Source organism: Carassius auratus, unplaced genomic scaffold (genome assembly GCF_003368295.1).
Source record: "Carassius auratus strain Wakin unplaced genomic scaffold, ASM336829v1 scaf_tig00026065, whole genome shotgun sequence".
In the NCBI taxonomy this organism is placed as follows: Eukaryota; Metazoa; Chordata; class Actinopteri; order Cypriniformes; family Cyprinidae; genus Carassius; species Carassius auratus.
The window spans coordinates 1-26,567 of record NW_020525484.1 but is presented as its reverse complement, the minus strand read 5'-3'; the positions used below and the strand labels follow the sequence as shown (position 1 = coordinate 26,567).

At 35.9% G+C, this 26,567-nt stretch overlaps 1 long non-coding RNA gene across 1 annotated transcript in view; it reads right to left on the bottom strand.

Moving 5' to 3' along the window:
* The window catches only part of LOC113078588 (uncharacterized), a 32,080-nt gene extending 8,210 nt beyond the window's left edge, over positions 1-23,870 (bottom strand). Inside the window, exons 1-4 of the long non-coding RNA XR_003281555.1 lie at positions 23,538-23,870; positions 19,220-19,292; positions 17,418-17,479; positions 17,249-17,333 (exon numbers count right to left, since the gene is read on the bottom strand). This is a non-coding gene — a long non-coding RNA (uncharacterized LOC113078588). The remainder of the gene's footprint in view (positions 1-17,248; positions 17,334-17,417; positions 17,480-19,219; positions 19,293-23,537) is intronic.
* Between the last annotated feature and the right edge of the window lie 2,697 nt (positions 23,871-26,567).

Sequence of the window (26,567 nt, the reverse complement as noted above, 5' to 3'; positions counted from 1 at the left end):
CAGATCGGAATAAAGATGCGATTACTGAGAGAACTCCTCCTACTGTTCTCTGTTGACACTGTATCTGCTCTAAGATTCATTCAGCTGAATGTATAAAGTTCACCTAAGCTCATATTCACATAGAGATAAAGGTAAAGATAGAGGTAAAAAACAACAACAAAAAAACATAACATAACATAACAACATTAATATATTCAGAGCTCAATAATGTCACTTGCCTTATTGTTCCAGCACTTTATCTATATTATAGTTATTATTATTGTATCATGTTAATGCATTTTTATGCTTTGCAAAGTAAAAGTCTTGGTTATATGTGACATATGATAGTGAATTTTGCTTGCCAACTTTTTAAACTTTTTAAAGGGGTCCAATTTTGCTCTTTTAGAAAGTCTTGATTTTGTTTGGGGGTGTGCTAGAACAGGCTCACATACTAGGTTGAATTGTATTATATTTAACGCCATAAAAAGCCTTAAATTGTATAAGAAAGCCTTAATTATGATTTCAAGAGGTCTTAAATTTGGGAATGGAAAGACAAGAATTGCGATATGGCTTAATGTGACGATTTATTTTCAAAAGGCAATGATCTTGTTGAACAAGCGCAAGGTTGTGGGTTCGATTCCCCGAGAACATAGATAGGTAAAAATTGATAGCCTGAATGCACTGTAAGTTGCTTTGGATAAAAGCGTCTGCTAAATACATTAATTTAATTTAAATATTTGTACATGTTCATGTTAAAAGTATTAATTTTAGGTACATTTAGCACAGGTAAAAATGTGTGATTAAGTTACGAGTTAACTTATGACAATCATGCAATTAATTTGCGATTAAATATGTGAATAAACATGCGATTAAATGTTCCTGCGGCTCAGTGGTAGAGCATTGCGTTAGCAGCGCAAGGTTGTGGGTTCGATTCCCAGGGAGCACATGTTAGGTAAATAACATTACAAAATGTTAGCCTGAATGCACTGTAAGTCGCTTTGGATAAAAGCATCTGCCAAATGCATAAATGTAAATGTTAATATTTTAATCGACTGATAGCCCTAATAATAACATTTTGTCAGGAGAATGTCTTAAAACTCTAATCAAGGAAATATAACCTCTGTTGTCATCATTTTAAGAATGTCAGAAGTCCAGCTTGAAACATTTTTGAGTTTGTATGCAGCTTTTTACAATATTAAGTTCTGATTGTTTGTATTGTTGATTGTTTGATTTCTTTTGCATGATATGCTTTACACAACATTATTAAACTAAAGGGGATGGTAGGGTGGGATGGTGGTTTTACAGTGGATGCTTTTTGCCATTTTTATCAACAAAGTGGATGCCATTTCCCTGCATCCCCCCTCAAATCGAGCCCTGAGCATCAGCAAAGAATGTTAAGAATTCTGCAATCCTCAAATCAAGGCTCTTAAATGGGATAGCAGACAGTCTGGGTCACCAGCATGGGGTCCCGGGATGGGATGAAGGGGCTAATGGTTACCACACTGCACTTCCCCAGATGCCATTTCCCTGCATCCCCCCTCAATGCATACCCTGAGCATCAGTAAAGAACGTTAAGAATTTTTTTTTTTGTTGCCATTTTGTAAATTACCATATTTTGCCATGAATTCCATTATCTTCCTGCAAAAGCATTTATTGTTAATTTATTTATTTATTTATAAATAAAAAAAATTTATTTCTTTATAAGTATAGTTGTATGATTTTCAGCAATTGCGAATTATAGTTTCAAACTGGTCTTGTAAAGCAATCTATCTTTACAAAATTATTTTTGAATGCATATTTTATTTTTGTATCAATTCTTAACATTTACTATTCAGGTATTTTCAAAAACCCTCGAGTTTTAATATTTCTCAGATGATCACAATGTTTCATATTTCATTCTGTATTCATTTGCTGAAAAAAAAAATGCTGGCGCAAAACTGTTTTGATGTGTTTTGACTGATATTTGGCCTGTTGCTAAGTGGTTGCTAGGGTGTTCTACACCTTAAATATGACTCAGGTCCAGTCTGTGGGAATTGCTTGTCTTTTTAATCAATAGTAAAAGTAATGCTTGCTTGAAATTGATTGCTAGTGACTGTAGATGATGATAGCACTTGAAAATATAATCATGCACTTCACGTAAACTACAATCAATCAATAAAAATGATCGCAAGTGCCATTAAAAACATACGTTCAGATAACCAATACAGTCGCATCATAATGTGGATTCCCAACAAAACTGAATAAATCTATTATGAATCCAAACCCCTTACATAAGCATATTTCCTATTGACGGCGTGCTAATGTGTGTCCGTCAAATGATATGTCAGTTATGGGAATCAGTGATGTCATGTTGTTTCAGGGAAGTGAAGGCTAAGACAGAGCCACATACTCAATGGCACAAGCCCAAGCTGCTAACAATCACATCAGGTCCTCATTTCAAAACCCCGATGAAAAAAAAGGTTGCCTAGGAAACGGCTCTAGTGCACTGCACCTCCCTGGAGGTCCACCAATGCTAGACAAGGAACGAGATCCGAGCGCTCACCCGGAATAAACCACACTGTGTCGAAACTCCTCCATCCGAATAGAGCAATTACAGTGAGCTATTACAGTATCATCTGCAAGGCTATACGTACTTGTTGACACGTCACACACGTGACCACAACAAAGCCACCGTGTGGTTTCTGACAACACCAGCCGCTTGTCATTGCTTTCATCACAATAACTTTGTGGTCGGTAGAAGGTTGGTAAAGGGAGAACTCTGAGAATCAACACAGAAAATAAAAATCACAAACTTTTTTTTTATCTCAAATGTTTTTTTCCTGAATGAAATGGAGAGCATACGGAGACTCTCAGATGTTTTCTTGAGGACAAAGATCTCATCCTCTGGAGTTTCAATAGATGTCTCAATAATATCTCATTCTGTGCTCAGATATCTCAATTTGAGGTCCAATTTTATTCTTTAGAGACCCAAACAAAAGCCCTCCTGCTTCTCAGATGTTTCTCCTGAGAAAGATTTCTCAATAATTCACCAATGCATCCTTAAGGGCTTCATATGCATTGTAGGTTTCAATACAGTCACATCTGAAAATCAACAGAAAAGAAAAGTAGATCTATTTAAAAGCCGTTTCTTCAAATGGAAAAAAGACAGCAGATTGAGACTCTGATGCTGCTCAGATGTTTCTTCTGAAAGAAAAAGACCACAAGTTTCATTAACCACTTTGTGGTTGGTAGGAGGTTGATAAAGGGTGAACTTTGAGAATGAACATAGAAAAACAAAAAAAATTGATGTCTTCAATTTAAAAAAAAATGTCTTCAAGACATTAGTGAGACACAAACAGAGTCCCTCTTCCTTTCTCTTCTCTTCTCTTCTCTTCTCTTCTCTTCTCTTGAGGGTGAAATATTTCCTCCAGTAATGATGAATTAATAATATGACCTTCAATATGCATGAACAACTGTCTAATTTATGTGCTTGTATCTCTTTTAGGACAAACATCTGAGATAAGAGTGATACTTTAGGGTGTGACTGAAGGGTGGTGACCTTTGGCACGACTACAACAGAGGCCATGAGGGGTGACAGCAGGGTGGTTCCTTTGGGTGGGGACGGATTGGGCTCAACTGAAAATGTTGTGCTCTTCATTTTAACAGTTCAGAATCTGACCTGACTTCAGGGCTCAAGAAGAGAGGTATTCAGTCTCACAGATGCCCCGTAAACCTGGTTCTCCCACACTTTTCTCCAGTTCATCTCAGCAAATGGGCCCGTCCCGTTCTCTGCATTATGAGCTCATGGTGCTGTTGTGGCTTGTGGGTCTGGCCACGTCTGCATGGCAGGGATGTGTCATCTCCGGCGCCAGTGTGAATGCGCTCTCCAGTGTTTTATCAGTTCATCAGAGGTCTGGATGCCGCTCAAGGCTACTGGACTGCCTTACCGCTGGCGGCCTGTAAAACTGCTCCCGTAAAAACCATTAACTCTTAGATATACCTCCTCCTTCTCCTCAGTTTATACATTTGAGTGTGAGTAAAGCAGAACCCTGTAGAAAACTTTATTGCTCAGAGACTGCTTTTTCATAGCTTAGGAGACTTTACAGATTTATCATGTTACTTTTATTCAACAGAATTTTGAGGAGTTATAAAAGTAATCACAAATTAGGCAATTGCTTACATAGAGTACCAATTTACAGCTATAAAATTAACACAGACTGAATAAATTCAATTATTAATCTTAGAATAATTAGAAATATTCTAGTTTATATTGAGTTCTTTGATTATAGACTTCAGTTTTTTGGGAAAATCTCAGCCAATAATAACTAGGAAGCTTAGGAAAAGGTCTCCATTTGCTCTTCATTTACATCTCATTTCTGTCACGGAGAAACAATTAATGCATTATATGAAGGAGATCTCATTTATGTTTTTTCTTGCCATGGTACATTCCCATTTTTCTAAATGAGGTCTGACCAAACCATTAAACAGCATACTAAAAGTAAAATGAAATGATTGTAAGAGTTTATTTTCTGTAGCGGGAAAAACAGAGTTGCAATTGTGTTACTGAAAAAAGTACAGAAGTCTAGACAGAACTGCTCATTTTCAGGGTGCATGCTGCAGGAATGGAGTATTGACTGGAATAGACTGGAATTGTATCTGTGACAGAATGCTAGATTACCTAGATTGTAGATTAGAAGTAAATGGGTGCAGCTGGGAAAAAGACTGTTTCTAATGTGAACACAAACTACAACACCTGCCAACAGCCCATCTTTACCAGTGAACACAGCAGCGCTGCGATGGCCAGAAACGCCAACTTCAGCTAACCACAGCGATACTGCAATTAATGCCAAAGTTACGAGTTCAGCAGAGATGCATTGCAATTACTATTACTCATAACTCTCTAGCAACCACACAGTACACCCTAGAAACCGCAAAGAAATGCACTATAAACCACCAAACGAAGATTGCAACCACCTACAATGCAATGTCAAAAAAATACTGAATAATGAATATGTCTGATTTATTATATTATTAGTTGCACTTTAATTTACAGTACGTGTACAAAAAAAAAAAAAGGTCAATAAAGGGATGTTTCTTATAAAAGCTTGTTTCCACCACAGGTCGCAAGATGTCTTTTTTCAATTCCAAATCTAAATCTTGCAATTCTGTTTTTTCATTTCCGCCATGGACTAAATAATAATAATAAAAAAAGTAATTGTAACTTTTTATCTCATAATTCTGACTTTTTTTCTAGTAATTACAAGTTTATATCTCACTATTTACACTTTTTTTTCTCAGAATTACAAAATATTTTTTTCTCAGAATTGTGAGTTTATATTTGGCAATTATTAGTTTTTTTCCCCTGAATTGTTAAAGCAAGTCTGAATTGTGAGATTGAAACTCAAATTGCATGATAAAAAGTCTCTATTACTTTTTTATTCATTTCTTTTTATTCCGTGCTGGAAACAGGCTTCCGCAGTAGTTTCAGAATGACTGATTGAATACCTTTCAAATAACCAGACACTTTTTGCTCTCAGAGGATGTTTGCGAGGAAAAAGGGAAGAAAGAAATCGCTGTGTCACTGGCCTGAGATTCAGACAGACCGATTTATCGAAGAGGGTACAGCCTCAGAAATACACAATCATTACATCCATGTCCCTCTCAATCCCTCCCATGAGGCTCTGCTGATCCGAGGTGTATCCGACAGACTTTGTAATAACCCTGGCACGGTGGAGAAAGAGAGACAGAGAAAGGCCAGACCCAGCCAAAGGTGACATTTACACAAGAGAGTGCATAAAAATATGAACATACCCAAACATGCACAAATCCGACAACAGACACATAGTATTGTGTGTAACAAACACAGGCACACACAGTTGGATCGTCATATAAAGGTGCGTAAAAACGATTTGTCAGCAAATTTTCTGCATTACGGTGGATGATGTGCATCCCTATCATGCTGAAGAGAGAATGAGAAGTCAGACTTGATACTTGACAAATGCACACTATTAAAAAACAAAAAAATACAATAAATAAATACTATACATTTCCATTAAAAATGCTAATTTTACTTTAAAAACAAAAAATAAAGATATAACTTAAAAAATAAAAATAATTCTATACATAAATACAGAAACAAAACATAAAATTTAATTTAAAGATAAGAAAAATAAAAACTAAACTAAACATAAATAATACATAAAAATATTATTATATGATATATGTATATGAATGTGTCGTCATTCATTCATAATGTACAAATTAAGCTTTTAATGTGATTTAAACCTTAAAAGTACATTAAAATGCAAACCACACAAAGTTCTTCCACATGGAAAGCAATAGAAATGTAGTAATTTCAGCAGATAATTATATCTGACTTAAATATATCTGATGTCAACCAAACATAAAAGGTTACACTGGTCAGTTTAAATAGACCTTAGTACCAATCCAATCTGCTGTTATGCCAAGGATGTTTTGCTCATGAGAAGAGGATGATCTTTTCCGTCTACATGCGAATGCGTGTAAAGTACAAGCCTAATAGTTTAAATTATAAATAATAGTTTAACATTCAAATACATTGCGAATATGGAAACATTTGGATTTGTGGCGAATAAGACGTGAGCAATAACCTCCAAATCCATCTAGCCAAATCCGTGCTCGCTCCGTCCTCGTCCGCACGCATGCACGGTCACGATCTAATGCACTGTAAATGCCGGATTTTTAACAACAAAAAGGCCTACCGGGACTCAAAAATTGGACATTTTCTGGAACAGGATCCAGCAGGATCAAACTAATTACTGGTAAAAATTGCCTACTCACACAAAAACGTTTGATGTGAGCAACAGTATGTTTTGCTGCAGCAGCAAAAATGGTTCTCTGACTGCGCAGCACAGCTACACACGCCACGCTTACGTTTGGGATAATTTTATTTTAAATGCCATAATGCCATCTGAAAACATTGCAATTGTGTTTGAAAATACAACAATAAGCACAACGAAACCATTTCAAGAGGCACGTTCAGTGGTCTCCGTGCCGGGGATCATTCAACAAAGTAAAATGATCTCAAACATACAGCGCGCTTTTCATTTTATCAAATGATCATAATCACATCTATAAATTTTAATAATCCTGCTACGAGCATTTTATTCAAACTAAACCCCCTTTAATTCAGATTTAATTCGGAGTTTGTTTGTTTTTTGCACATTCTGTCATACCAGTGACTGCGCCGCTGCAATAGAAGCATTTTGCAGCATTTAGGTTAACGATTTATTTGATTAATTGATGGTTAATTCAAACGACGATCAATCCTGGAAATTATCGAAAATTTACATCCCTAGTGTCAAGATATCTAAAAATGATTTATTTCTGGTGTTTTCTCTCTTGACCTGCTACTGCTATTGGCAGAAGTAGCAAACAGCTAATTTTAGACCATGCATACAAACCAGCACAACAAGCACAAATTACAACAATAAACACCTGAATTAATCATTTGACTAAAATAAGCATCAGTGACGCAGACTTAGTAAATGCATGTCATTAAGGCAGCAGTTGTGGATTGTTTTAAGGCTTTTTTGTGCCTGTGCGCCATGCTACGACTCCTGCGACTCACTGCGCACAAAGTGCCATGACGTTCTGATGTCATTATGAACATTAATATCACAATCATAACACTCATCAATGGAAATCTGTTCAGTGTCATATCCTGCTTTGATTATTATGCAGAATCTCACTAATTGGATGCCTAATTAATTCAGCAGGGCATCCTGGAGATGTTTTGGGGCGACGCACAAAAGATGCCTTAAATAGCAAGCTGTCAGATGCACCGTCATTGAATCCCAGATAGCCGAAGGGTACAAAATTCATTTCTAACATACAAATTCAAGACCTCAAGTGTTGAATGAATACTTAATATGCTTTAAAAAAAAAAAAAGGATTTTAAGAGTAAATGGTGTTTTCAGGGTTTATTCATATCTCTTACCCTAAGTATGAGCAAACATGTCTAACAAGTACTAAATAACTCTTAAAACTGCCTTTTGGTTTTAAGGACTGTATCATATTGAAGGTATTCAATTATGGAAAGTGAGTCTTAGATGAACCAATGATATTATTGGATGCAAATTTATTCAAAGCATATGCAAAACTATGAACTCCCAAATATCAGAATCTCATCTCTCTATTCCACTTCAGCTCACTTCAGGAGGTGTAGCCGAAGAAGACTCAGTGAAGTGGGGATTTTATTTTATATATTTTGCCTTAATTCTCCATTTCTGGGGGAGAAACATTAAAAATAAATCTTCTTCACCACTGAAATAAAAAAAAAAAAAAAAAAAAAAAATTGAGAGCGAAGAAAACACCACCTGCATCTCCCAAATCCCATTCGGCATCCCTATCCTGCATTATGAAGGAGCTTGTCAGGCAGCTAGTGGCCGCCTGCCTCCTCTTCCTCAGCCTGCCGACTCGATGCTCATTCATCATTTACTCAGGCAGAGGCAGCTGAAGCTCAAATACTGACTCGCTGCCTCGTACCGCCAACCAAAACGACTCGAACAGCACTTCAACAAATGTTTCACAACCTCTTCAGCCCACAAAACTTTACAGCAACAACCTTAAACTCAAAAAATAAATAAATAAATAAATAAAACTTTAATTCAAAATATCAAATACAAGTAGGGTTGTCACCATTCTAAATACGAATCTGGATACCACAATGTAATCCAATATAGATATAAAGTAGTGTTGTTATCGTTAACTAAACAAAAATAAAATAAATAATAATAATATTAATTGGTCAAATTAAATTAAATATTAGATGAAAAAATTGCCAAAATAAGTTTATGTTGAAATACGAAAATGACTAAATCTAAAATAAAAATAAATATTAGCTCATAAAAATGTAAAAAACATAAAATTACTAAAACTAAAATGGAAATGAAAATGGAAAAACTCAAAATGAAAACTAAAATACAAGCATTCAAAATATTTTAGTTCAGTTTATTAAAATTCAAAACTTATTCACTATACTGTATATACTATAAATAAATTATTACTTAGTACTATATATAAATAATACTAAAATGACTGATTTACACACTCATTTTTTAAAAGTAATTTGTATACATAACATCAATATATTAATAAAATGTATTATACTTTATATTTTCACCAAAGTATCCATTAATTTTTATATACAAGCTTTTGTGGCATAGTTTTAGCAACATTTAAGCCATTTAGCAGTCACCCTTTTTCATAAAGCTGAGCATATGCTGCATTTCAGAGTGTGTGTTCAGACATAAAGTCGAAATGCATATCTGAGATCGTGTGTGACAAACGCATCTGATGCATAATGCCAAGAGAGGAAGAACATTTGTAAAGCAGAACGCATTTAAACAACAATCAAAAGAAAGTGAGGCCATTTGGAAATTGTATTACAAGGGTGGCCGTGCACTCAAAGCAAATGTGTCCGAAACGCATGGCTCAGAACAAGCCTTTTTTTGCATCTTAATCCAGTTAAAATCACGGCAACATGAGCCCGACAGGAAACCGGGAGCAATTCAATCTTCAATTCTCCTGCTTATTAGGAAGCTGAGTGCTGGCTAGCGCAGAGCTTTGTGCTGCACCAGAGAACAGGGCCGTGCAAACAGCTGAACCCAGAGATGGCAGGCCGAATGCTGGGTAAACAACGACGACACACAGCCTCCATCACAAAGCTCCAGACTGGAGGTGTGGAAAGAGAAAACGAGGAAAAGCTTATCCCAAAGTCTCGTCTGTCCCTTTCCCAAAGAAGGCAGCCGTGAAAACTGTGGAGGACGATCTTCCTGCCAGACTTTAATCCATGGAGAAAAATCCCAAATGAGGATTCTTGGGGCAAGGAGGCGGCACGTCGACTTTGATCTGTGCAGAAATTGACTTTATTGTGGGGTTTTTGAAAGCTTGCTGTCTCTCTGCGGTTTGAGCAGCCAGCTGTTTAAGACGAGAAGAAACCTCCCAGAATCTAAACTCAAATTGAGTGATTGTGCCGATCCAAACCATATATGATTTACATACTTCAAAAGCAGATTGTAGGAGGTTTAACACACACTCTATTCGTCCAAATCCAGACACAGTCTGCTTAAATGTATGACAAGCATCAAATCCCCATGGCTTGCACACTCCTGACACTTGTGGGCCCTTTTTATCTACAGAACAGAAGAATGAGGACAGAAAATAATAGGAAACCAAAAAGAGGATTTCCCTCATGAGCGCCACAGCTCAATGTGTCCTGAACTGTTAGGCCACAGATCTAACAACCTTTTGGCGCTGGTAGTATAAACCACATACAGTGTCTGGGAAAAGGAAATATATGGATGGATATTACATCCCATTCGGTTAAAGGGATGAAAAAATGATTACTTGTAGAAACTAAACATTTGGATGAAATGTATTTATACTTTTATAGATTATTTTAAATACAGTTCTTGAATTTTTCTTTTAACTATATATATATATATATATATATATATATATATATATATATATATATATATATATATATATATATATATATATATATATATTATACACACAGACACATTTTTTTTAAACATTTGTGTTTAATATGGATACATTCTTTATATTCAATACATTTATGGATTTATTTAACCATAATTTCACAGAATGCAATTTCCCATTTTTTTCTTAATTGTAAGTAATTCCACTTCCTTTACTTCCTATTCAAATTTTCTGTGTGTTGTGGCCATTTCAAATCAAATTCAAATTCCAACTCATGAATTAAACATTTAAAAAGGAACTCAATTTATAAATATAAATTTTATTTATTTACTTTTTTTTTAATGCAAACTATTTTCTGTGATAAATCATGTTAGGTTGCCCATGGGCGCAATTATAAATAAAATAAAAAAATATTAATTATATATAAATAAATATATATTATATATAAATTAATTTTAAATAAAATAAAAATATATATAAAATAAAAAAATACATTAAATAAAATAAAATGTAAAAACAGTGATCAGTCAGAATTTATAAATGTTGTGCTGCTCATAGTGCATGTGCACATGTAATACTATTGTCACAGAATGTGGGGGGAAATCACACAAATAACACGGTACGAATATGTAACTCCAGATATTTTTATACATTTACAAATACTCTTCGGTCAGTTATCTGTACTGCTGCAACAGCAGCGACACGATGTTAAGCAATGCCACTAGAAAGCTTTTAGTGGCCGTCATGTCATAAACACTTGAGATGATCCACCGTCGCTTAAGAAATGAGCTCCCCTATCGTTTATATGATTGTGGTCAATCAATGGAAAAGCAAATTAGGTTTCCAAAGATCACATTTTGTTGGGGTTGGAAGTAAAAACCGTTTCCATTTTGAGCATTAGCAAGTTCATGTTACATATCCCAATCGACTTTGTTTTCATGAGGTAACCATGAGAATGGACACCAGCATGAATATAGGTTATATTAATGTGCTAATAATGAAAGAAACTGTGTACGCCGGGCTCATTTGCTCTCTGGGTTGGCCTTGGCACATGACATATCTTCTGCTAGCTCTTGTGACGCACTTCCACAAGCATCAACAGTATCAGGAGCATCCCAGAGCCTGTTTCTAGATATGACAACCACACACTTGGCTCTTATCGCTGAAAGGAAACCAGCGCCAGCATCCTTATAGGACATTAGTCTTGAGCAGATCGCATTAAATCCTTATCTGCCCAAGGATCAATTAGCATGGCGTTCAACACCACTCGCAGGGCCCTTGGAGTGCATTAGAACTCCCCGACAGCCCAAACGAACACAGTGACACGGTGTAATGAGGGAGAACAGACTAGGCTGCCATGTCTGTGTATGGTTTTATACTAACTCCATTAATGTGACCACCGACAGAGAAGTCATTATGCCAAAAATGGACTGATGCAAGGCAGGATCAGGCCGGGTCAAGGACCGCAGCATTGGAGAGAGACATCCAAGGGCAAAAAACTGAAGTTACAGTGTGAGAAAACAAAACATTCCATGTTCAAAATGCCATAACACCATGCTACTCAGACTAGTTTTTCTGTGTAATTATGAAGTTATAAATTTTAACAAAAAAAAAAAAAACAACTACGAATGAACATATATATATATATATGCCTATGAAAATCATATTGATCATATTGATTTGGAATGACAAAATAGTCTATAAAATATACATGGTCGCGTTTCAAACTAAATGATTACATATATGTATATTTTATGTATATGTATGTGTATATATATATATATATATATATATATATATATATATATATATATATATATATATATATATATATATAGTACACACACATACATACGTAACTTCATATATATATGTGTGTGTGTGTGTGTGTGTATGAAAGTTTCAATAAAAAATGATGATGGTCCCTAAATTATGTCAAAATGTAGAATTATTTTATGCAAAATTGCTTAAAGGGGGGGTGAAATGCTCGTTTTCACTCAATATCCTGTTAATCTTAAGTACATATAAAGTAGTACTGCATCCTTCATAAATCCAAAAAGTCTTTAGTTTAATTATATTCATAAGAGAAAGATAGTCTGTACCGATTTTTCCCGGAAAAACACGACCGGCTGGAGGCGTGACGTGTGGGCGGAGCTAAAGAATCACGAGCGCCAGTAGGCTTTTGCGATGAGAGCATGTGGAAGCTGTGACATTACCGTGAGGGAAAACCCATCATCCAAAACAAACCATTGCTTACAGTCAGATTCGGCCGTTTATTTATGATCCAGAATCAGATCCAGAGGCTGAAACTGAACGAAAGCAGCAGCAGCAACGACTCGCTCCGAGCGGGGCTCGAACCCGGGTCTCTGGCATGGGAGGGGATGCACTAACAAGGAGGCAGAGATATTTTAAGCAGTTTTACTCACCGCCTGCGGTTCCAACACACAATCGTGACCCTTTTTCCTTGGGATTGCATCATCCTTAAGAAATAAACGAAACGCAAATCCGTCGTCAAACTGGGCCTTGTGAACAAGCATCTTCGAAATGCAGGGAACAAACAAAAACACTTGCACAACTCTGTTGATGCTCTGTAAAAATAAACTCCATCCACTGGTCCCTTAATGCTGTTTTTTTTTGGTAATCTGTGCAGGGTTGTATTGCCCTGGCAACCAAAAACACACTTCTTTTGTGACTTTTCGCAACGCTCTCGCTCTGATCAGTGAATCGCTCTGCTCAGTGAAATGTCTTGACTGCTCAGCCTCGCTATACGGGAACGTGCGCTCTTCCGGCAGAAGTGCCCTAGCACCCATATAAGGAAATTCCGCTCCATCTAACGTCACACAGAGCCATACTCGAAAAAAACTTTCCGAAACTTGTGACAAACCGGAAGGAGTATTTTGGGAACAAAAATACTCCTTCAAACGTACAACTTAATTTTTGAAACTTTGTCCATGTTTATAAATCCAACTCTTTAACAGTGTAAAAAACTCAGTATGCATGAAATATCATTTCACCCCCCCTTTAAAAAAATTATTTAAAAAACATAAAAATGTAAAATAATATATACAAAAAATAAATATTTATTTCTGAACTATATGGACAGCAATCTGCTTGGTAATCTATTACAAAACTTTGCTGTAGTTTATACAGCATGGCGCTGGCAACCTCAAGATCATGGGTTCAATTCCCAGAGAAAGCAAGTACTGATAAAATGCAAATGTGTACCTTGAATGCCAAGTCACTTCAGATAAAAGCGTTTGTCAAATGAATAAATGCAAAGGATCAGTAGGCAGCACACAGTACACGCTTCCCAAATAGTAGTTTGCTAGTATGCCACTGAAAACACAACAGCCTGAGGGAGAACCATCCCATCACACTTATGGAGAGAGGTGACATTTTGACCTTGTCTTGGAAAGTGACCCCTAGGAGCTCCCTTTAGACGTGTTCTCACTCCCTGAGGGAGGATGAGGGGAGGTGAGAGGGAAGAGAGGAGGGCTTTATTCCCTCTTGCCGTGGCTTTTATTCTTGGCACAAAAGCCACCGCGCTGACTCTGGCACGTAGGATGGCACTGCACGTCTGCCTGAGCCTGATATCCTCCAAATCTGGATGCAAACAACTCCCCCGTGCAACTTTATTAGATTGCCAGAAAAACAAACCGTTTGTAAGCAACATCTGTAAGTCGACGTGAAACGTCATTTTTTTCCATAGTTATATATTTTTGAGTGAAATACAATATTTAATCAGGAATTGTTTTTTTTCTTTTGAGGACTGAGAATTACACTACTGTTCCAAAGTTCGGGGGCAGTAATAATATTTTTTTGAAATATATTAATACTTTTATTCAGCAAGGATGCATTAAATTGATCAAAAGTGACAGTAAAGACATTTATAATGTTACAAATTATTTCTATTTTAAATAAATGCTGTTCTTTTGAACTTTCTATTCATTGAAAAAGGAACAACAGTTTCCATAAATTCTTAGATATTTTAAACATTGGTAATAATAATAAACAGATCAGCATAATAAATGAGCAGCAAATCAGCATATCAGAATGATTTCTGAAGGATCCTGTGACACTAAAGTACTGATGTTGAAAATTCAGCTTTGAATCTCAGGAATAAATTACATTTTAAAATATATTCAAATAGAAAGGTTATTTTAAATTACAATAATATTTCACAATATTACTGTTTTTATATATAAATAATATTTCACAATATTACTGTTTATATATATATATATATTTTTCTTTTTACAATGGAGTCAAAACTTTTCAAAGGTAGTGTATGTGGATTGTATAAAAGTCCATTAAGTATCATAACAGAGTATAGAGCCAGACAATGGATTTGTAACCATACGAAGTCATTTCACTTTGACAAAAAAAATTGTGTATCAATGATGAACCATTAAAAATAAGAAACAGAAATGCTAATTTATAAAGCAAACTTCATCAATTTAGAGTTTTTAAAACCACAGTCATGTGATATGGTGCATAATAGCTGTAAAGTGCATTTGCTGTTGACTGTACATTGGCAATTAGTCACAGAAAGCAGGCGATGTATTGGACAGAGATGTTCTCGTTTAAGAATCTAGAGCTCTCTGTAATTACTCCTGTTGTGCCTACACTCCAGACGCTCTCAGAGGAAATTCAGCTAATTGGTGCTGAAAAGAGAAATGAGTTTGGGGCCAAACCAGTGATCATCGGCATTGCTGCGCTCTTCGCTCGTCTTATAAACTGCGCTTTTGAGGTGCACACAACAGCAGACAGCGCATTTGGGTGAACGTAGTCGGATCTATAATTGAACATTTACATCATCCGGCAAGTTGAAACGAGGTAAACCTGAGCTTGTCTGCGCTCTTGTTTTATGAGAGTTAAGGTGACCAGCAGCCCGGGGAACACAGGAAATAGAATCATGCTTCCTTCCTGTAAGTCCTAGCAGCTTTTGATCTTACTCAGAGCACAGCACTGCAAAGAATGAAGCCACAACATCACTGCGCTGATGCACTGTAGCCACATGGGACATACTCATTAAATGAACTGATAAACATCCGCTTTGTCAAGGTTCATCTATCTTTCTAGCATCCATCTTCTAGTGTTCTATCTTTCTAACGTTTTATCCATCTATCCTTCCATCTTTCGAGCATTCCATCCATCTGTCCATCCATCTTCATAGCTTTCCATCATCTATACATCAATCCATCTTTCTAGTGTTCTATCTTTCTAGTAGGGATGTAACAATTCACTCAAGTCACGATTTGATTCAATTCACGATTTTGATTTCACGATTCACTTTGATTTGATTCATTATTTTTTTTACAAAATGAGATTTAAAGGTCACATTTTTCGTGTTTTTTTGGAGCTTTGATTGTGTTTAGTGTGCAATATAACATATGTTCATGTTTCGCGTGTAAAAAAAGTATTTTTCACACAATTCACTTATCTCTATTCCGCTGTTTTCACTGTCATAAAAACGGGCTGATGACTTCCTTGTTCTACGAAGTCCCTCCTTCAGAAATACGTAACGAATTTTTAAATTATTTAAACATCGACACCATCGTGTCAATTGATTAATATGCGCGAGGGAGAGGGAGAGCAAGACGCTCGTGTTATTTGAAGACAGTGAGCATGCGGCCGGGGGTTCGCTCACTCTCTCTCTCTCTCGCACACTCTCTCTCTCCCTCGCGCTCTCTTGCGCTCTCTCGCCTCCTTTCTCTCTCGCGTGCACGCGTCTCACGATCAACTACGACAGCCTACATCGCACATCCTGCGATGTGACTATCGTGGATTCGTACATCGTGATATCGATGCTTAAACGACACATTGTGCAGCCCTAATTGAAATATAACACTATAATAATATAGTCATATAGCACTTGCATATTATTGCTCTTTTTTTTGGTTTTGATTGCTTCTATTGTCCTCATTTGTAAGTCGCTTTGGATAAAAGTGTTTGCTAAATGACAACATTTGAATATAATGTAAATATAAAACAAACAAGCCCCAAATCAAATAAATAACACAAACAAAATAAATCTCTTCATATAAACTAAATAAGGCTTTGTCTGTGCTCTTTCAATTTAAATTAGAGGCAACCACTGCCTTTTGATCATGATGCAGACAAAGATGCTGCATATATGCAACATGAGCAGATTTTAATCTAAATTAGAATGTATAATTTAGAAATCTGAAGCAAAAACAGAATGATTTGACTACAGTTTTGTGAAACTATACATAAAAATATCTTGAATATTCCTTGGTATCTGCTGTAAACAAAGCAGCGCTGCACTTATGAACTTTAATATGCATTATACAGAGGCACGATGAAAATAAAAAATACCACCTAAACTATTCTAAAGACAGTAAGTTCCCCTTCATTCATATAAGCTCCTACCCCTAATTGAATCACGATTTTTTTTTAGCATCTCAACCAATTTGAATCGTCACATATTTTAATCGATTTTCAATCGGCTTATGGTTAATCATTACATCCCTTCTAGCATTCTATCGATATATCTACGCATCTATCATTCATCCAACTATCTTTGTAGCATTTTATCGATTCATCATCATTCGAACTTTCTAGTGTTCTGTCTTTCTCATGCTCTATTCAACTATCCAGCCATCCATCATTCATTCATTCTTCTAGAATTCCAACTATCCATCCATTCATCTTTCTTTTGTCTATCCATCCATCATCTATCCATGTATCTTTCTGTCTAAAATTCAAACTTCCTAGCATTGCATCCACGCATCTGTACGCCACACCATTCATCCATCCATGCACTTTGAGAGTAACTTACATAGTCGTGGAATGCCTTTGCTTCGCTGGAATGCTCACAGGTTTCTCTCCTTTCAGGTGCCGCACAATATAAATCCCAGAATACACTGCAAACCACACAGGGATGCATGAAGCAGTTGCCATGAACAACACATAAGCACATGAGAAACATTTAACAATGCGGATCTTACCACCACCATGAATGTAAGAATCCTGGAGGTTCTCCTAATGTTATGTTCTTCTCCCATCTTATCTGGAGAGAAAGGTGAGAAATACATTGTAAGACTTGTTTCACAGTAAGACTACTTTCTTTTTTTTAAATGCCCACCAGCATGTTTTTTCTAGTCAGCCAAGCTAATTAACTGGGCAATATTTGGCGAGTCCACTTTACAGAGGATGAGATTCCTGCTTGTATCAGTTCCAAAATACAAAGACATCTTTGTTAACTGATAATGCACATCAGTTTTCTCAAATTTAATTTTTGAGTAAATATGTATTATTTGTCAAATTTGTTTAATTTCAGCAACAAAGCGGAGTCCAAAGGTATACCATCTCAGGTCAAATTTAATACAAATTATATTATCAGCTATAATAAAAAAGAAAAAAAAATCAATAAAAATTAATTAATGAATAAAATAAAAAACCTTTAATTGATTAGTAACCTAGATATAGTCCAGTATATTAACTATTTATTCTTATTTTTAAGCCATAACTTTTCTTGGTTTGAGATCTTTCAAAATCCCAAGACTTTGTTCATTTCCAGGTTTAAAAGGGATTTTTATTTCTAGATTTTTTACACAAAATACTGTTCAGAAGTCTCTTATGCTAATCAAACCTGCATTTTTTTTAATCAAAAATACAGTAAAAAAAGTAATATTGTAAAATATTTGTAAAAATATTAATAACTTCCTTCTATTTTAATGCATTTAAATATGTAATTTTTTTGTGATGCAAAGCTGAACTTTCAGCATCATTCCTCCAGTCTTCAGTGTCACATGATTGTTCAGAAACAAACATTTCTTATTATTATCAATCAACATTTATGCTGCTTAATATGTTTGTGGAAACTTTGATACTTTTCTGAGGATTCTTTGATGAATAAAAAATTTGAAACAGTATTTATTTGAAATTTACTGTCACTTTCAGTCAATTCAATGCATCCTTTCTGAATAAATATATGAATTTCAATCAGATTCAACCACTAGCACTTAACTAGTTTAAGTGTATGTTTTACAATATTTGTAGTATATTTAAACTGGACCAAACCTGCTGTTTTGTTTTGTGCTTTAAACACACTTCTCTCTTCCGTAGTAGCTGACTTAAAATATTCTAGTCTGAGACATATGGACAAGTTAACCTACCAAATCTGAATAAATCGGGCGACTTAAAGTGCTTGCCATTTGTCCTGATTGGCAGAGCTTTAGAATTAGAATGACAATCAGAAATGGTTAACTAAATGTGTATTATTGTGTTTTCTCAGATGGCTTGTACTCTTAAGTGTGTATGACTCATATGCAAATAAGGGTGAGACTATAAATATCGAAGCGGTGCTGTCATAGTTTCCTTCACATAGATCAATCCCACAATGCCTCAGTCAAACTAAAAGGAGCTCATTCAGGCATAAATGATTGTGATCTTCCTTAAAAGCACTACATGGCAAATAAAACACAGGATCAAGAGCAGCTGATATAACAAAGCAAAGATGTGCTTTTCTTCATAGAAAGTGGAATGAGGTGATAATAAACAAGCCAGCACCAATCCAGCATTTCTGCTGAAACAATTTAGTTAGTTCGTTTTTCCAGCGATGCACTGACTCTCTTCCAATCCCATTAAGTGGACACCAAACATCTAATGTGTCCTGCTTGCTCAGCATATCATCTGCGTGTAATTAAATTAGCTGGAGCCCCAGGGGGGCGGGCCGATGCTTACGTGGCCGTGTGCCTGGATGGCACATCGATAAGCGAGAGCTTAAATAAAACCCTGACTGGCTCACCTCTGACAGGAAGGTCTGTGCCGACTTCTGGGCTCCAACATGTAACAAGTACTCGTACACGTAGAGTGCTAGCCTGAGAAACAGACAGAAAAACACACAAACACAGTCTCATTAATATATAAGGTATATATATATATATATATATATATATATATATATATATATATATATATATATATATATATATATATATATATATATATATATATATATATATATAAGTGCTGGGCGGTATATCGGTTCATACCGAAAACCGATGTATTTAATTACTCAACGGTCGGAACGAAAGTTATGTTGCGCCGCGGCCGCGCGACACTGTTTCAGACGGACCCTTTACAATGTTGCACTTCTAAGCAGCGACTGCGAGGCATGGTGAGGGTAAACACAGCAGTCCTCTGGTGTTACGTTATAACGCCTGTTTCACACATACTCCGTCTGCATTGAAAAAACTTGTGATATACATTTTTGTTCAAACCGATCAGCACTAATATATAATATATATATATCACTATGCTCTTTTCTATTCAGATACAGGAAAATAATGCTAATGTACCTGAAGAGTTTTAAAGGCTACATATTTTGGACGTCAAGTCTTACATTTACTGATTAAACCTTGTCACTGTTCAAAAGCAAGTATAACAATATCTGAAATCTAATGTAGAATAATATGTTTATAAATACAAATATTATATATGTTATTAGGTCTGTGAATAAAATAATTAATAATTTTAATTAACAATTAAACTCAGTTTTCACAAACCCCAAATTAATGATTCAACATAAAATAATTATTTAATTGCTAACATAATAATAATAATAATAAAAATAATAATAATAATTAGAAATAATCTGCAATTAAGAAACTTAATTTTTCTTATACTGATTTCTGTAATTTTCTTATTAAGCACATTATAAATAAAATGCGTGGTGATAATAATTATTATTATTATTTAAAATGATTATTAGTACTATTATCATTGTTGTTGTTATATAAATTATTAATTAAAAGTTAGCCACAAAAAAGTGAGAAACACATTAAGAAAATAAATGTCTAATATTTTATATATTGCAAATACTAAATTATTTTTTTGATTTAAAGGTAAAATCAAGCATGCAATTTTAATAATCTGAGTTACATGTAAAATTTCCATAAAATCTGATCTATTAACAATTTATTTCAATAAACTGAAGCGGCCGGTTGAAATTGACCAATCATCATTTTTTTAAGTTATAAACAGCTTTACATGATTTAAGGTATAATCCATGGCTGAAGCGCAGATAATGGGGGACTAGCTCAAGTTAATCCACATAAGATAGTCTCATCTATTCAGATATTACAAAATCCATGATCCATTACCAGTGTTTGGAATAACGGCGTTTAAAAGAACAACGTTAGGTAACGACGTTATTTTTCAGTAACGGGGTAACCTAACTAATTACTTTTCCCGTCGTTACAACGCCGTTACCATTACTGAAAGTTAAATGCGGTGCGTTACTATGCATTGATTTAATAAACTATGCAATCCGAATGCACCCCTGGCTCACACAGCGAGTGTGGGTTTAAAACAAGATAAGCGATTATGATTGGCTAAGGCAGAGGCATGTGTTTCATGGTAGCCAAATCAGAGCAAGTGTTTTTACACACATGCCGGCACACGCGCCAGCACCAGCGGCGCCAAACACACACACACGCGACGCAACAGCTGAACAGAGATTCGCAGCAGCAGCAGAAATGGCGAGTCAGGAGCAATCCGATGAAAAGTGGGCATTTTCAAGGTGGAGACATAAGCGCTACTTCAAATTCATTGTGGTCAAAGGCAAGAACGTGCATGTAATGTGTACATGTAATGTGTGACGCACACATCTATAAAGCTAGTGGCCCAAAATACTTTTCTTACAAAGATAATACTTGAAGTGCAGGATTAAACTCTTGCTGTCTTTTGACGTGCAATAAATATCGAAAGTTATGTACGAACACCTGTCTGTTCTACTCATTTCAACTGACTTGTGAAAACTGAAAAAAAAAAAAAAAAAAAAAAAATTCTTTGACATATAGCAACTTTTTTTTTTTACAGTAACGCAAATAGTTACTTACCCTGGTAACGAGTCACTTTTATTATAGAGTAATTCAGTTACTAACTACTTACTTTTTGGAACAAGTAGTGAGTAACTATAACTAATTACTTTTTTAAAGTAACGTTCCCAACAGTGTCCATTACCATATACGATAGTGGCCAAAATTAGAACTGACAAATATTCAGTGTGATTTTTGCTCTTCACAGTGTCATCCAAAAAAAAAAAAAAATGTGAGGAGGGAAATAATTTGGACCAAACAGACTGAAGTATGAATCAAAGTTTCCAAAATCAACAAATGGCAAGTTTTACCCCTGAAGAATGTATAAAAAATGAAGAAACCGGTGTTGAAAAGGTCAGGCAAGAGATTGCACCCGAACGGTGAGCACCACAGAAAGACAATCTTTAGATGCAGATCAACTTTCCTGATGCCGAACGATCGATCAAACAAAATGAAACATCAGAGGCATCACTTGTGCCTGTCAGCATATTGTGACGATCGGGACCCAGTGAAAAACAGGGAAAGAGAGATCCAATTGCAGTATGGTTTATTGAGGGTAATCCAAATCGTAATCCAACAAGCAGGGGTCAAAACCAGAATATCATCCAAATAAACAAACAAACAAACAAACAGGATCAGGAAGGGAACAGGAACGGAAACAGGAACTCAGAATGCGAGGAACTCGGAAGAACTAGAAGACTGGGTACGGAAGGAAATGGAAGGAAAGGACTCCATGCAGACAACAGGAAAAGACTGGTAAATTTAGGGTGGCTAACGACTAATAAGTGAAGGCACCTAGTGCAATTAACCGGAGTGCAATTACTGTGATGAAGGGTCAAGGCTTTGTGGGAATTGTAGTGTCTATGGTGAGGTGCCTAAGGGGAAGTGAGACCATTAGTGGACACCCAGGGAAACAGAGACCAGACAGCGTGACACATAGGCCAAAAACTACCATTTCCTTTGAATGATGAACATGGTAACAGAGAAGCGAGGCATCCACATTCATTCATCTTTCTGCATTTTCAGATTTGATCACTTGACTCGGTTCATTAAGACCGGTTCATTTGAGGACACCGCAGCTCTGTGCCTCAATACCAAATATTCCCACACATCCTAAACCTCAGAGTGACATCTGTATTTAGCACTGGTTGAGAATTAATATTAATAAACAGCTAAAGCAGGCCAGGTGGTTGCTAAAGTCTGTTTGGTTGCTATGAGGTTGCTAGGGTGGTTATTGACAGGTCCAAGTCAAATGAGCTCATTCAAAGTCTCTATGATCCAACGATGTGACTTGGGCCCCTCCTTCAATGTAAATCTATGGGACCTTTCATAGATTTCATAGCACAGCATGGCAAGATTTGAGATGTAATTCATGGTTGAAGCATCCATAATGGGTTACTAGTTCAAGTTAATACACATTAGATGCTCTAAAAGCATTCTGGGCTGGTCTAGTCTATTCAGATATTAGAAAAAATAATGCAAATATAGCAGAATAGCTTCAAATTACTTTAGATTTGCAGTCTTAAATCTACAAACTAACATTAAAACTTGTCAATGTTCAAAAACAAATATCACAATATTTGAGGCCTAATGTAGAACAGTAAGTTTAAAAATATATATAAAATGTTATAATAATATATATAATATATTATTATAATATTAGGATCATGAATAAAGATTAAATTAATCTTTTAAAAATGTATCTGTAATTAACGGCAGTATCTGCACAGTAAGAAGCCTTCATTTAATACAAACATAGATGGTACAGACATCAGCTTTTAGCTTTCGTTTTTTAATTGGGTTGAAACTACAGAGAACTGGCCTTAAATGAAAAGATTAACTGTAACCATGTGAAATTAAAGGCAACAACTGCATAGTTCTACAATCCAACCACCACAATCAACACACATTCAACACACATGGGGAAGTTGTGGCCTAACGGTTAGCATGTTGGACTTCAAGGGTTGTGCAATCGAAGGGTTGTGAGTTCGAGTCTCGGGCTGGCAGGAATTGTAGGTGGGGAGAGTGAATGTACAGCGCTCTCTCTCCACCCTCAATACCACGACTGAGGTGCCCTTGAGCAAGGCACTGAACCCCCAACTGCTCCCCAGGCGCCGCAGCATAAATGGCTGCCCACTGCTCCGGGTGTGTGTTCACGGTTTGTGTGTGTGTTCACTGCTGTGTGTGTGTGCACTTTGGATGGGTTAAACGCAGAGCAACAATTCCGAGTATGGGTCACCATACAGTTTAGTCCGTTTCGTTTCTCATCCAACACTCGAGAGGTTGAGCTGAACATCCCTTCACAGGGCACGGACAGGTACAGTATATGCTCGCGCAGCTTCAGTGCACAGGAAAGGCTCTTATTTGTGCTGCAGTACACCAACGGCTGATCGCTTCCTGCTATCTGTGTCTCAGACATGTAGCTCGGCATTTCCAGTGCTGAACGGCTGCCCGTGTCCTGCACACAGATGACAGTGAATGATTACAATGTAGTCTGTGCACGCGAGTGCACTTCTGGAAAAAAGACCAAAAACCAGCTGATTGCCGATCGCATATTTTAAGCAAAATTTGGCCGGTTCCGATTTATGGCCGGTCAACCGGTGCATCCCTAGTTATTGTTTTCAATAGCCAAAAGCAAGTTTGGCCTATTAAATACCAAATAAATATCTTGTTCATGCACACTTTCCTTCTTTCTTGTTTGATGCTTAAAGAAAAAAAAAAAAAAAGAAAAATCAGAAATCTGTATTGGAATAGGCCAATTTGTTTGTAAAAAAATCTGTATCAGAATCGGCCATGAAAAGTCATGATCACGCATCTCTAGTACAAATGCAATTGAGTTTCATAAGCATTTTGCCTTTTCTGTCATTACCAGAGCCTCGTACACAGAGTAGCTGTCCGTAATATGCCACCAAACAGGACAGAGCTTACACCAAGAGATATGCTTCCACTTAGCTGCACCTATTTAAGAGCATGTGAAATGTGGTCAATCAGAGGTAGAGAAATGAATGAAGGGAGAAGGAATATCAGAGGAACAAAGGAGCACGAGCAGGACTATGTGGTGAGGATAAAAACTACGGATACTGACGCAAACAGCAGTGAAGATGAAAGGAGCTGGGTGGGAGGAAAAGTGGGGGGCAATTAATACTCCAGAGGTCTAGAAACTTTGTTAATGTCATGGTGATGGGAATGACGGGGGGAGAAGCGCAGTGAAAATACCCCTAGCAGGGCTGCAGAATGAACTCAACAGAAAACTCAATGTCCCCCTGCAAGATACTGAACAGAGAAGCTCACAGAATGTTAATCATCAAATAGACATGCCTGTTTCTCTATATTCCTCTTAATATTAGAAATATGATTGGATGAGCCACATATGTTTTCATATATATACTGTATACAGATATATACATATAAATATGAATACATTGTTCTCCACACATGGTTTTTGGCACACACTTGCACCGCATACACTTTCTGACTTCTCAATACATTACAAAAACAGTGAACAGTGAAAAAACATGGTGACTTCCAAATACGTGCTACAAAACCAAACCTTGAGAAATTGTATCCATTACTTATACACATTATGCATGGACATTAGTATATATATATATATATATAATATAATATATTATATATATATATATATAATATATATATATATATATATTATATATAGCACAATTTTTTTTATTTTAATTTTTTTTAACAAACCTAATAAGTTAAGGAATTAAACTTTGGCAAGTTGATCATAATTAAAAATTATTTTAATTATTGATTTAGCCCCCCATTATAAAATTATGCCAGCACATAAAAAATGATAAAAAATAATATCATTATTATTATTATTATATAAAATTCAAAAAATATTATAGAAAATATTTTTTGAAAAATAATAAAATAAAATCTATTTAGGGCTACATGAAATATAAAAACCACCATAATAAAATATTGAGGGTTTAAATCTGAAGATGTTAAAATGTACAAAAAATGTTTTTAAAGCACTGTCTAAAAAAAGTACTAATCATTTTATTTTATTATTTATTTTATACTACAACAGTATTGTTAGTTACAAGGCTATTATTTTTATGTAATCATAATAATAATAATAATTATTATTATTATTATATTGAATAAGTCAAAAATAGTGGGCATATGAAAACTCAAGTGAAAAGGGTTTTAAAATCTGTTCACTTTATGGTTACTGAAAGATTCTTGAAAAGAATTAAGTGTGAACATTAGCATCAGAGTGTGAGGAAAAAGGTATTGTGGTGTGTTCCCAAAGTTGGGAAGTGTGCAAAAAATTCAACATAGCATATTGATGAGCAATGCTTAGATGCTTCCTGATGCAACTCAAGACAAACACAACAAACAGAGAGAAATGTGATTTCTATAGGTCATTCCATCAGTGGAGCATCCACTGCATCTGTGCAAACGGCTGTTTTTCTGTCAGTGTTTGAGTAAACCTGTGCTTTCATCTGTATTTCTCTTCCCCCTTGAGATGAAACACTGACAGGAGGTGGTGGTAGGGGGTGTAGAGGACTATTAATGTTTCATAACAGTGAGGCGGTCCAGATTAGGACAGGAGATGAAAGGAGTGTTTGGGTGAATGGAGTGAGAGAAACGAGGAAAACATTGGTGACCTTTCTGCTCCGAGACGATCAGCAGCCAAACAAAGACGGCCGACTTTCTCCATCAGGTCACTCGAGGATGAAGGCATGTGTGTGACAATCTTCCACAAACACATCATGTACAATTCTCATGAGGAATCCTTCTTTACAGGTGCTGTTGGTGATTTTTGTTGGTGACCGAGACAACTTAAAGTAAAGCATTCATAGGTGGATTTCCCCAAAGAGTCTAAACACTGTGGCACTTCCACACTGCCCTGTTTGAAATGCCCAACACCTCAGTGCTCAACCAATAGATTGAAACTAACCATTTGTCCATACAATGATGCTTAAACCACACCATTTGGTGAATATTGGTGATACTGCACCACAGCTATTTTTTACATTTGGCAAATTCAAAGTAACAGAACGTCTTAACAATGTCGTGGCACCCATCCAGAACACCCTGGCATGACGACTACTTTTGCATGGAAACAACCACTCATATCTTCTTCACAAAAAGTACAAATCAAAAGTGTGTCCTTAGGAGTTTCAATGTAGGATTATGGGACTTGCGCATTATTTTATCAATTCTAGAATGTTTATTAAATCTGCGTTTGTATTGTTGGTATTCATTAAAGTTTATAGGTTGAATGAGTGTATTAATCCA